At 43.6% G+C, this 7,629-nt stretch overlaps 1 long non-coding RNA gene across 13 annotated transcripts in view; it reads right to left on the reverse strand.

The window, feature by feature from the left end:
- LOC147359341 (uncharacterized) overlaps nucleotides 1–5,145 on the reverse strand; it is a 176,888-nt gene extending 171,743 nt beyond the window's left edge. For 4 of the 13 annotated variants that reach the window (XR_015140711.1, XR_015140707.1, XR_015140704.1 and 1 more), the window contains exons 1-2: nucleotides 4,360–4,505; nucleotides 843–958 (exon numbers count right to left, since the gene is read on the reverse strand). This is a non-coding gene — a long non-coding RNA (uncharacterized LOC147359341). Of the gene's footprint in view, nucleotides 1–28; nucleotides 320–842; nucleotides 959–1,438; nucleotides 1,901–2,031; nucleotides 2,268–4,359; nucleotides 4,508–5,043 lie in introns of those variants that run through there. The other 9 variants (XR_015140710.1, XR_015140706.1, XR_015140701.1 and 6 more) reach the window with 8 other exon arrangements.
- Nucleotides 5,146–7,629: the final 2,484 nt, after the last annotated feature.

Consider the following 7,629-nt stretch of genomic DNA (forward strand, 5'->3'; position numbering starts at 1 on the left):
AAATGGCAATGTGATTGAGGCAACTTACCTCAGGTTCCTCAGGATAAGCAAGCTGTGGTAAAGTCCAATCTCACTTCTTAACGACATGCGTGAGCTTCAGTCATGTCCAATTCTATGAGACTCCATGGACTGTAGCCCACTGGGCTCTTCTGTCCATAGGATTCTCCAGGCAAGAATACTGGAGTGGGTTGCCATGCCCTCTTCCAGGGGATCTTCCCAACCCAGGGATTGAACCGGAGTCTCTTATATCTCCTGCGTTGGCAGGCGGGTTCTTTACCACTAGCACCACCTGGGAAGTCCTTTCTTAATGATAGCGGTTCTTGAACTTAATGGCAAGTAGGCTACACCTGAGTACTTGTCAAAATGTAGCCTGCAGGCCCCACACCCAAACATACTGAACCAGCAGCTCTGATTGTGGTTTAGTTAGCAGCATTTAAACACCTTCTCCCACCCCATCCCACCAGGTGATTGATACAGATGAAGCTAGGACTATACTTGGTACTGCCCTGTGAACTGTCTCCCAAGCCACTGGTTAACTCTGAGCAAACTTATCCATTTCCAATTTAGTTTCATAGACCATCAAGAGCTTTCACCAACCAACTTTGGGAGAATGTCTGAGGTGCTTCCATCTGTCATAGTTTTCTTTCACCGAGAAGCACTCAAGGTTTCCATCAAAAAGAATCTGAGAGATGCTATTATGAACTGAATGCTTATATCCCTGCAATGTTCATACACTGAAGTCCTAACACCCAATATGACTGTATCTGGAGGTGAGATCTCTGAGAGGTAAAAAGCTTAAGTTGAGGTCATGAGTGTGGAACCCCCATGATGGGGTTTCCTACCTTATAAGAAGACTCCAGAGCTCCTTCTCTCTGCTTTATGAGGACACCACAAGACGACCGCTGGCACCAGAACTGAATTTGCTGGAACCTTGATCTTGGATTTTTAGCCTCCAGAACTATGAGAAACAAATGTCTATTACTTAAGCCACCGGTCTAGGTATTTTGTTATAGCAGCCCCAGCTGACTAAGATAGATCCCACATGTCAAAACTGAAGAGTGAGATGGCTATGCTATAAAATGTGGCCTAAAAACATGTTCCCCCACCTATGTCCTTTTCCCAGAACAATTTATGTCAGAGGAAACAGACTAGCTCGAGCAAACAGGTTTCACTTAAAATATGAATCATCTTGGACCTCAGCCTAATTCATAACTAAATAAATCTGGCTGTTTGTGTTAAGCTATGGTTTTAAATAAGAAAGGCAGAAACCTTTGACTTTCTAGATGGAAGAGTAGATTATAACAGCTGCGGCAGTTCTGGTGATTAATTGGAACCAGTGGTGATGGATTTGGGCTAGGAAGGCCTCCACGTAGGAGGCAATGAGCAAAGGGTGCCTGAACTGACTCATTTGTTCAACAAAGGCTTCTTGAGTGCCTACCATGTGGTGGGCTCCAGAGTCCCAGTCATGGACAAAACTGGCCATGTTCTCCATACATTCTGGAAGCCAAAGAGGGAAGGTACTTTTCAATGGTAATAAGAGCTAGAAAAGACCCTGAGAACTGGGAAAGAGAGAGTGACTGGGGGCTAGGGAGTGGCTTCTTTCGAGAGGATGGTTTCTTCTTTAGAGAGGATGTCAGTCTCTGCAAGACTGACATTCAAGCTAAGACTAAAGGTGAAGAAGATAGATCCAGGGGAAGAACAGTAGATGTGAGAAAGGCTGGGACCTGGCACCCTTTGCTGCAGTGCTTGGACCTGGACACATCTCTTCTCCAGCAACAAAATACAGAGAAACTATATGGGACTAAAACTAACTAGCAGTTGGGGCAAATTCTGAACCCAAAAGAGACAAAGGGACCAAAAACCCCAACTGACACTTCTGAAGAGTCTGTAGCCAAAAAAAAAAAAAAAAACGGTGCTGGAAGCAAAAGCAGGGTACTGAGCATGCCCCCTGCACGCAACAGCACCTAAGGGGTGGGCAAAACACCCAAGCCACCCCTCCAGCCCGACCCCTGGACACAATCTGAGCCTCACCCCATATAAGGAACAAGCTTGTCCCCGCTCTGGGAGACAGCGTACAAGCAAGGCCGTCTGCTGTTTGTTCTCACTGCCCTCTGCTGCAGCAGGGGTACCAGTGAAGCCTTGCCTGAATTTCTTGTCATGCCTGTAATCAATTTCTATTGATTAAGGAGGCCAAGAGCCCTGGTCCATGAGAAGCAAATCCCAGAGACCGAAAGGAGCTTGGCATGTTTGAGGAACAGGAAAAGGGCCACTTTTCCTGTTAGGGCTGGACCAAGTGAACAAGATGGAGGAGAAGCTGAAAAAGTAAATAGGATCCTCGGGCAGTGGGACAGGCATCATTCCTGCTGCTGCAACGGCAGAGAAGCAGCCCCACGTTAACATTCCTGAGGGGAGAAATCTCTGGTTTTGTGGGTGACTGCCAGGCTCTGCCTTACACACTAACACAGTGAATAACTTGGCTCCTTCATATTGCGGATTTTGATCTTAAGAGGCCCTCATCTCCCTTAACCCCTCCCTCCTCCTGTTCAATTTTATGCCTGAAATGGTATTGAAAAGGCAGGTTCAATACTCTGGCTTTGCAGCCACACAACTCAGGTTTTATTTTCACCTCTGCCACTTTTCAGCTGAGGCTAAACAACCTGAGCCTTGTTATTTACATCTGTAAAATGGGGGAGGGGACATGAACACCTTACAACATATGTAAGTATTTACCAGAGTAGCAGACACAATATTTAGCGCATACAAATGCTATTCTTATCCAAGAAGCGTCATTTCATTTCTCTAATTTAAGACATTGATACAAGTTCAATAAAAAAATCTGATATAGTCACACTAAGTTATTGGTCATTTATACTTCAGTGTGAATAAGCCTGCAGTTCTTTCCCAAATCCCTTCAAAGTTGGATGAAAAAGAGGAATTATGAAGGAGAGAAATTCTAGATGTCAGAGGAACCAAAGAAAGGAGGAAAAAGTTAGATAAGGAGGGCCATAACTTCTCTCTATGAGGATTTATATATTTTCACATTATTTAAATTCTTTAAAAATTGTTAATAAAAGAATCAAGCCTTTATTTTCCCATACAAGTACATTTCAGAGTAACCAAATGTTGATGAGAGAAGTTTCTCTTTTCAATAAAAAGTATTCTAGTTAAGCCATAAGAAGAGATGATAGAACTAAAATAATACTATTCAGCAACCTCTTCCCAGGTGGCTCAGGAGTAAAGAATCTGCCTGCCAATGCAGGAGATGCAGGTTCGATCCCTGGGTTGGGAAGATGCCCTAGAGAAGGAAATGGGTACCCACTCCAGTATTCTGGCCTGGGAAATCCCATGGACAGAGAAGCCTGGCGGGCTACAGTCCATGACAATCCATGAGGTCACAGAGTCAGATACAACTTAGCAACTAAACAACAACAAGCTAATGGGTTGTGATGATGGCCATGAAGGGCTGCTCACATCACAAAGTATTTTGTGCCTCCTGATAGAAGTGTCCATGCCGCCACTTATGAAGCATTTCTGCCCTAAACTCGGCCTAAAACGTTTAGCTCTAACTATCAGTTTTAAGGAACTATCGAGAATAGAGGAATATGTTAAAAATCAAGGGGAAGCAAAATCCAGGCTATCAAAAACCCTTTTGGGAGAGGAATCCAGTTTCTTCAACAAATAAATTGTGAGGAAAAATAAAGAACACGAGGGGAAACATGCATATTAAAAAATATATTTAAGAGGTACCTCAACATAAGGGCTTATCAAAAGATCCTGATTCAGAGACACCAACTGTAAAATTAAAAGCTGATGATAAAATCAGATAAATTTGACTGGATATTTGATAATGTTAAGAAATTATTGTTCATTTTTAGGTGTGATAATGGTAGTGAGGTTACTTTTTAAAGAGTCCTCATCTTTCAGATATATATAATGGTTTATATATTTATATATATATTTATAAACATTTTGTGTGAAATACATTTTAGAATATCTAAGATTTGCTTCAAATTAATCCAATAAGGGGGCTGTGTTTTTTTTTTAACTAATAACTGAAATAAGAAAAACTAAAATCAGAAATATCTGCTTCTGCTGCAACTTTATCATTTTCCTTAAGGTTCCTGTTCTCTACACACATTTTACTGGTAACCAAGAGCTCTGGGAGTTAGAGGCATTAAAGCTTTTGACGCGGGGCATGATGACAGTAATAATGACGACTAACATTTCTTAAATAATCTATACATTTGACTAAAACCAGTCCAGGAACATGCTAGGCCAAAAAACTGATGCAATCACCCTGGGAGAAGGGGAGGAGGACCCCCTGAGGACCAGAAAGAAGGTAAGGAAGGAGTCACTCACTGTGAGCTGCTCACATTTCTGTCTCCCCCAGATCACTGTGAGCTGCTGAAACCAGGGAACCACGTTTTATTCATCTACCCCTTCCTCGGTCCAGTTACCACACCTGGCAAGTGCAGCATCACTAATTGAGGAGGAAGGCAAAACGCAGAGATACAGAGTAAGGGAGGGATTCTGATGTCTAAAACTGGGAGAGGGAAGCTAAGACCAGTCGGTTTAGACTTGCCACAGAACAGCAAAGGGACACGACTCCCCTCAATCTACTTGAAGAAAACCACAAACCAAAAATGTACGAAAGTCCATAACCAGAGGAGGTGGGCTGTGACTTGAAACAGGTTTCACCTCGCTTCTGCTCATCCCCAGGTGAGTCTGGGCAGTAAAGGACTGTGATGGAAACGAAACCTACACCCACAGGAGGCAGCAAAGAGCTAACATTCTAAGAGATGCGAAACCCAGATCAGAAAGGTGGGGCCTCAGCACTTCCTGCTGGGAACTTCCAGCCTTGGCTTCAGGGTTTACCTCTCACGGGACAACAAAAAGCGCCTAAGTAGCTTTTTGGAAGAATGTTGGGAAGCAGTAAATCAGTAGCAGTGTGGGAGGGATAGGCTCTGCTGTGATGAAGTGATAGCGGATACAGTAGAGTATTCCCAGTGGAAAGTTTTTCCTATAAACATCCTGAAAACTTACACTTAGCTAAACCTCATGCCAAAGTGTTCTGCAGGTTCCCTCTTGACACATGCTCAAAGCCACGTACCTGCATTTTAAAGATTAATTCCTAGCCCCACAACTGCTCAGAGAAATCACCTGAAAGCACTTTAAGTGTCACTTTATTACCGAAGGTCTCCTCCCTGGATTCCTTAATGCTGTCATCAGCAGGCCATCAGCAGCAACAAGAACAAAAAGTCTTCTTATGAGACACTGAGGCCCCTGGGAATAAACCAGTGTTGATCAAGTTAAATGCAGAGCCACTTAGGCACAGATCTTCCAGCTTGCTTTGAAACCCTGAGCCCTGTCCCAGGCAGATCCAGAGCCCTCACCCCCAACCCTGACCCCGCTCTGATGCAAGAAGGGCCTGCTTTCATACAGACTAAGTGGGCTTGAGCAATACTTCTGACATCATCTGCAGAAATGGACTTTCCCTTCACTTCAGGTGCACACCCTCTGTTCCTCCCTCCTTCTCATTGTATGTAAATAGTGATGGGCAGGAATTTGAAGAAAGCTGCCCTCCTTGATTTTTCTCTTTCTGGTTGTCCCCAGCTGTCCTCACCTCAGAGCCCACACCTCAAGGTAAGGCACACCTGGGACCCTTTGCTGCAATGCGGGCACCTGCACACATCTCTGCTCCAGCAACAAAATACAAAGAAACTACGTGAGACTAAAAATAACTGCGAGCACGTGGAGTTGGGGCAAGCTCTGGACCCAAAGATACAAAGAGACCCCCGCCACCCCACCCCCAAACAACAAAAAAAAAAGAACTGAAACTTTTGAAGAGCCTGGAGGGAAAAACAGTGTCAGGAGCAAAAGCCAAAAAACAATGGCAACAAGAAACAGAAAATGCTTCCAGAGAAGAGGGAAATCTCACAACTTTTTCTGATTAGGATTCAGAATACTATCTTTCTCTGTCTTCTCATCTAATTTTTCTAGATTTGGGAAATATGGAGTGTCATGAGCAGAGAGGATGATGCCAGACAGTGGAAGGTCTGGCCAGGAGCCTAGTAGACAAGGGAGGTTGTGTAATTCTTGCATTTTCTAGAAGGGAGAGTCTGCTGCTCCAGGGGATTTCCTCCTCCAGAGGATCTTCTCAACCCAGGAATAGAACCCATGTCTCTTGCATCTCCTGCTTTGGCAGGTGGATTCTTTATCACTCAGCCACCTGGGAAACCCACCCTATGAAATTACCCAATCCATAAAAACTAACAGCATCCCACCCCACACCACCAAAAGAAAAAAAAAAAACAGCCCCATACCCTGAGTCCACTCTCACCTTCTGAGACTACATTCTGCCTGTGGGATGTGTATCTCTCTAAATAAATTTGCTTCTGCTTTACTCTTGAATTCTTTCCTGCACAAAACCAAGGACCATCACGTGGTGGCCTATCCCAGGAACTTGCCCATGACCCACGACATGACCATTCTCTTTCTCCCTCTTCTCCTGCAGCACTGCCAGATGTCAGGAATCTGAGAAATGAACAGCTCTGAACCCCAGTGGCCCAGTGCAAGGGCCTAGAAACCAGACACCGCCTGACTTGGGATTCTCTACTCCAGCACTTGGATGAGCTCACACATTTCTAAGTCTTAATACTCTAATTTGCGAAATGAGACTCATACCCTGGAAAATCTTGAACAATAGCATAGGGTGGTACCGTGAGAATTCAAGGAGAGGAAGTGTGGAAAGCACCTAGAACTGTGGCTGGGCAATCTCAGAATTAAATCATTTTCTGTCTCCCTTTCCTTCCTGCCATCCTATTATTTCAGTCTCTCCTTTCCCAGTTATGCATTTGGCCTCACTCAACAAGGAAATCCTCAAACGCCACTGAAAGTTTTCAGCTGACATTGCAGGATATTTGGTTTCTGAACAGGGCAGATCAACATGATACTCAAATTTGACTTCTTTCTGGATTCATTTGTCTAGCTCTAGAATATGAGACACCCAATAACATATGCCAACTCTATATGATAATTCTTTTACCAAGAGAAAATTGCTTCTTTGTAAATGATCTTTGTTATGCTTAAAATTTTAAATACAAGCATAGAATGCTATAAAATACCTCCGTGCGCCCATATCTAGCTTTAATGTGTGTGTGTGCTCAGTTGCTCAGTTATGTCTGACTCTGTGCAATCCCTATGGACTGTAGCCCACCAGGCTCCTCTGTCCATGGGATTTCCCAGGCAAGAATACTGAGGTGGGTGGTCATTTCCTCCTCCAAGGAATCTTCCTGACCCAGGGATCGAATCCACATCTCCAGCATTTCCTGCATTGGCAGGAGGATTCTTTACCACTGAGCCACCTGGGAAGCCATTGGAACTTTAATGGTTTTCAACAATTGAGCATTTTTGTTTCACCAGCAATCCTTCCACTGTTGTTGCTGTTATTGTTTTTCTAGATGTCTTATTATACCACTATAAATGCTTCAAGGTATGTCACTAACAGATAAGGACATTTTCTGTCATAACCATAATACCATTATCAAACCCAATAAAATTAATAACAAATCCTAACTATCATTTGATACCCAGTCTATATTCCCCTCTTGTTTCAAAGATACCTTCTTA

This window comes from Bos grunniens, chromosome 14, assembly GCF_055505025.1.
Source record: "Bos grunniens cultivar Pamir isolate PY7600 chromosome 14, Bosgru_T2T1.0, whole genome shotgun sequence".
In the NCBI taxonomy this organism is placed as follows: Eukaryota; Metazoa; Chordata; class Mammalia; order Artiodactyla; family Bovidae; genus Bos; species Bos grunniens.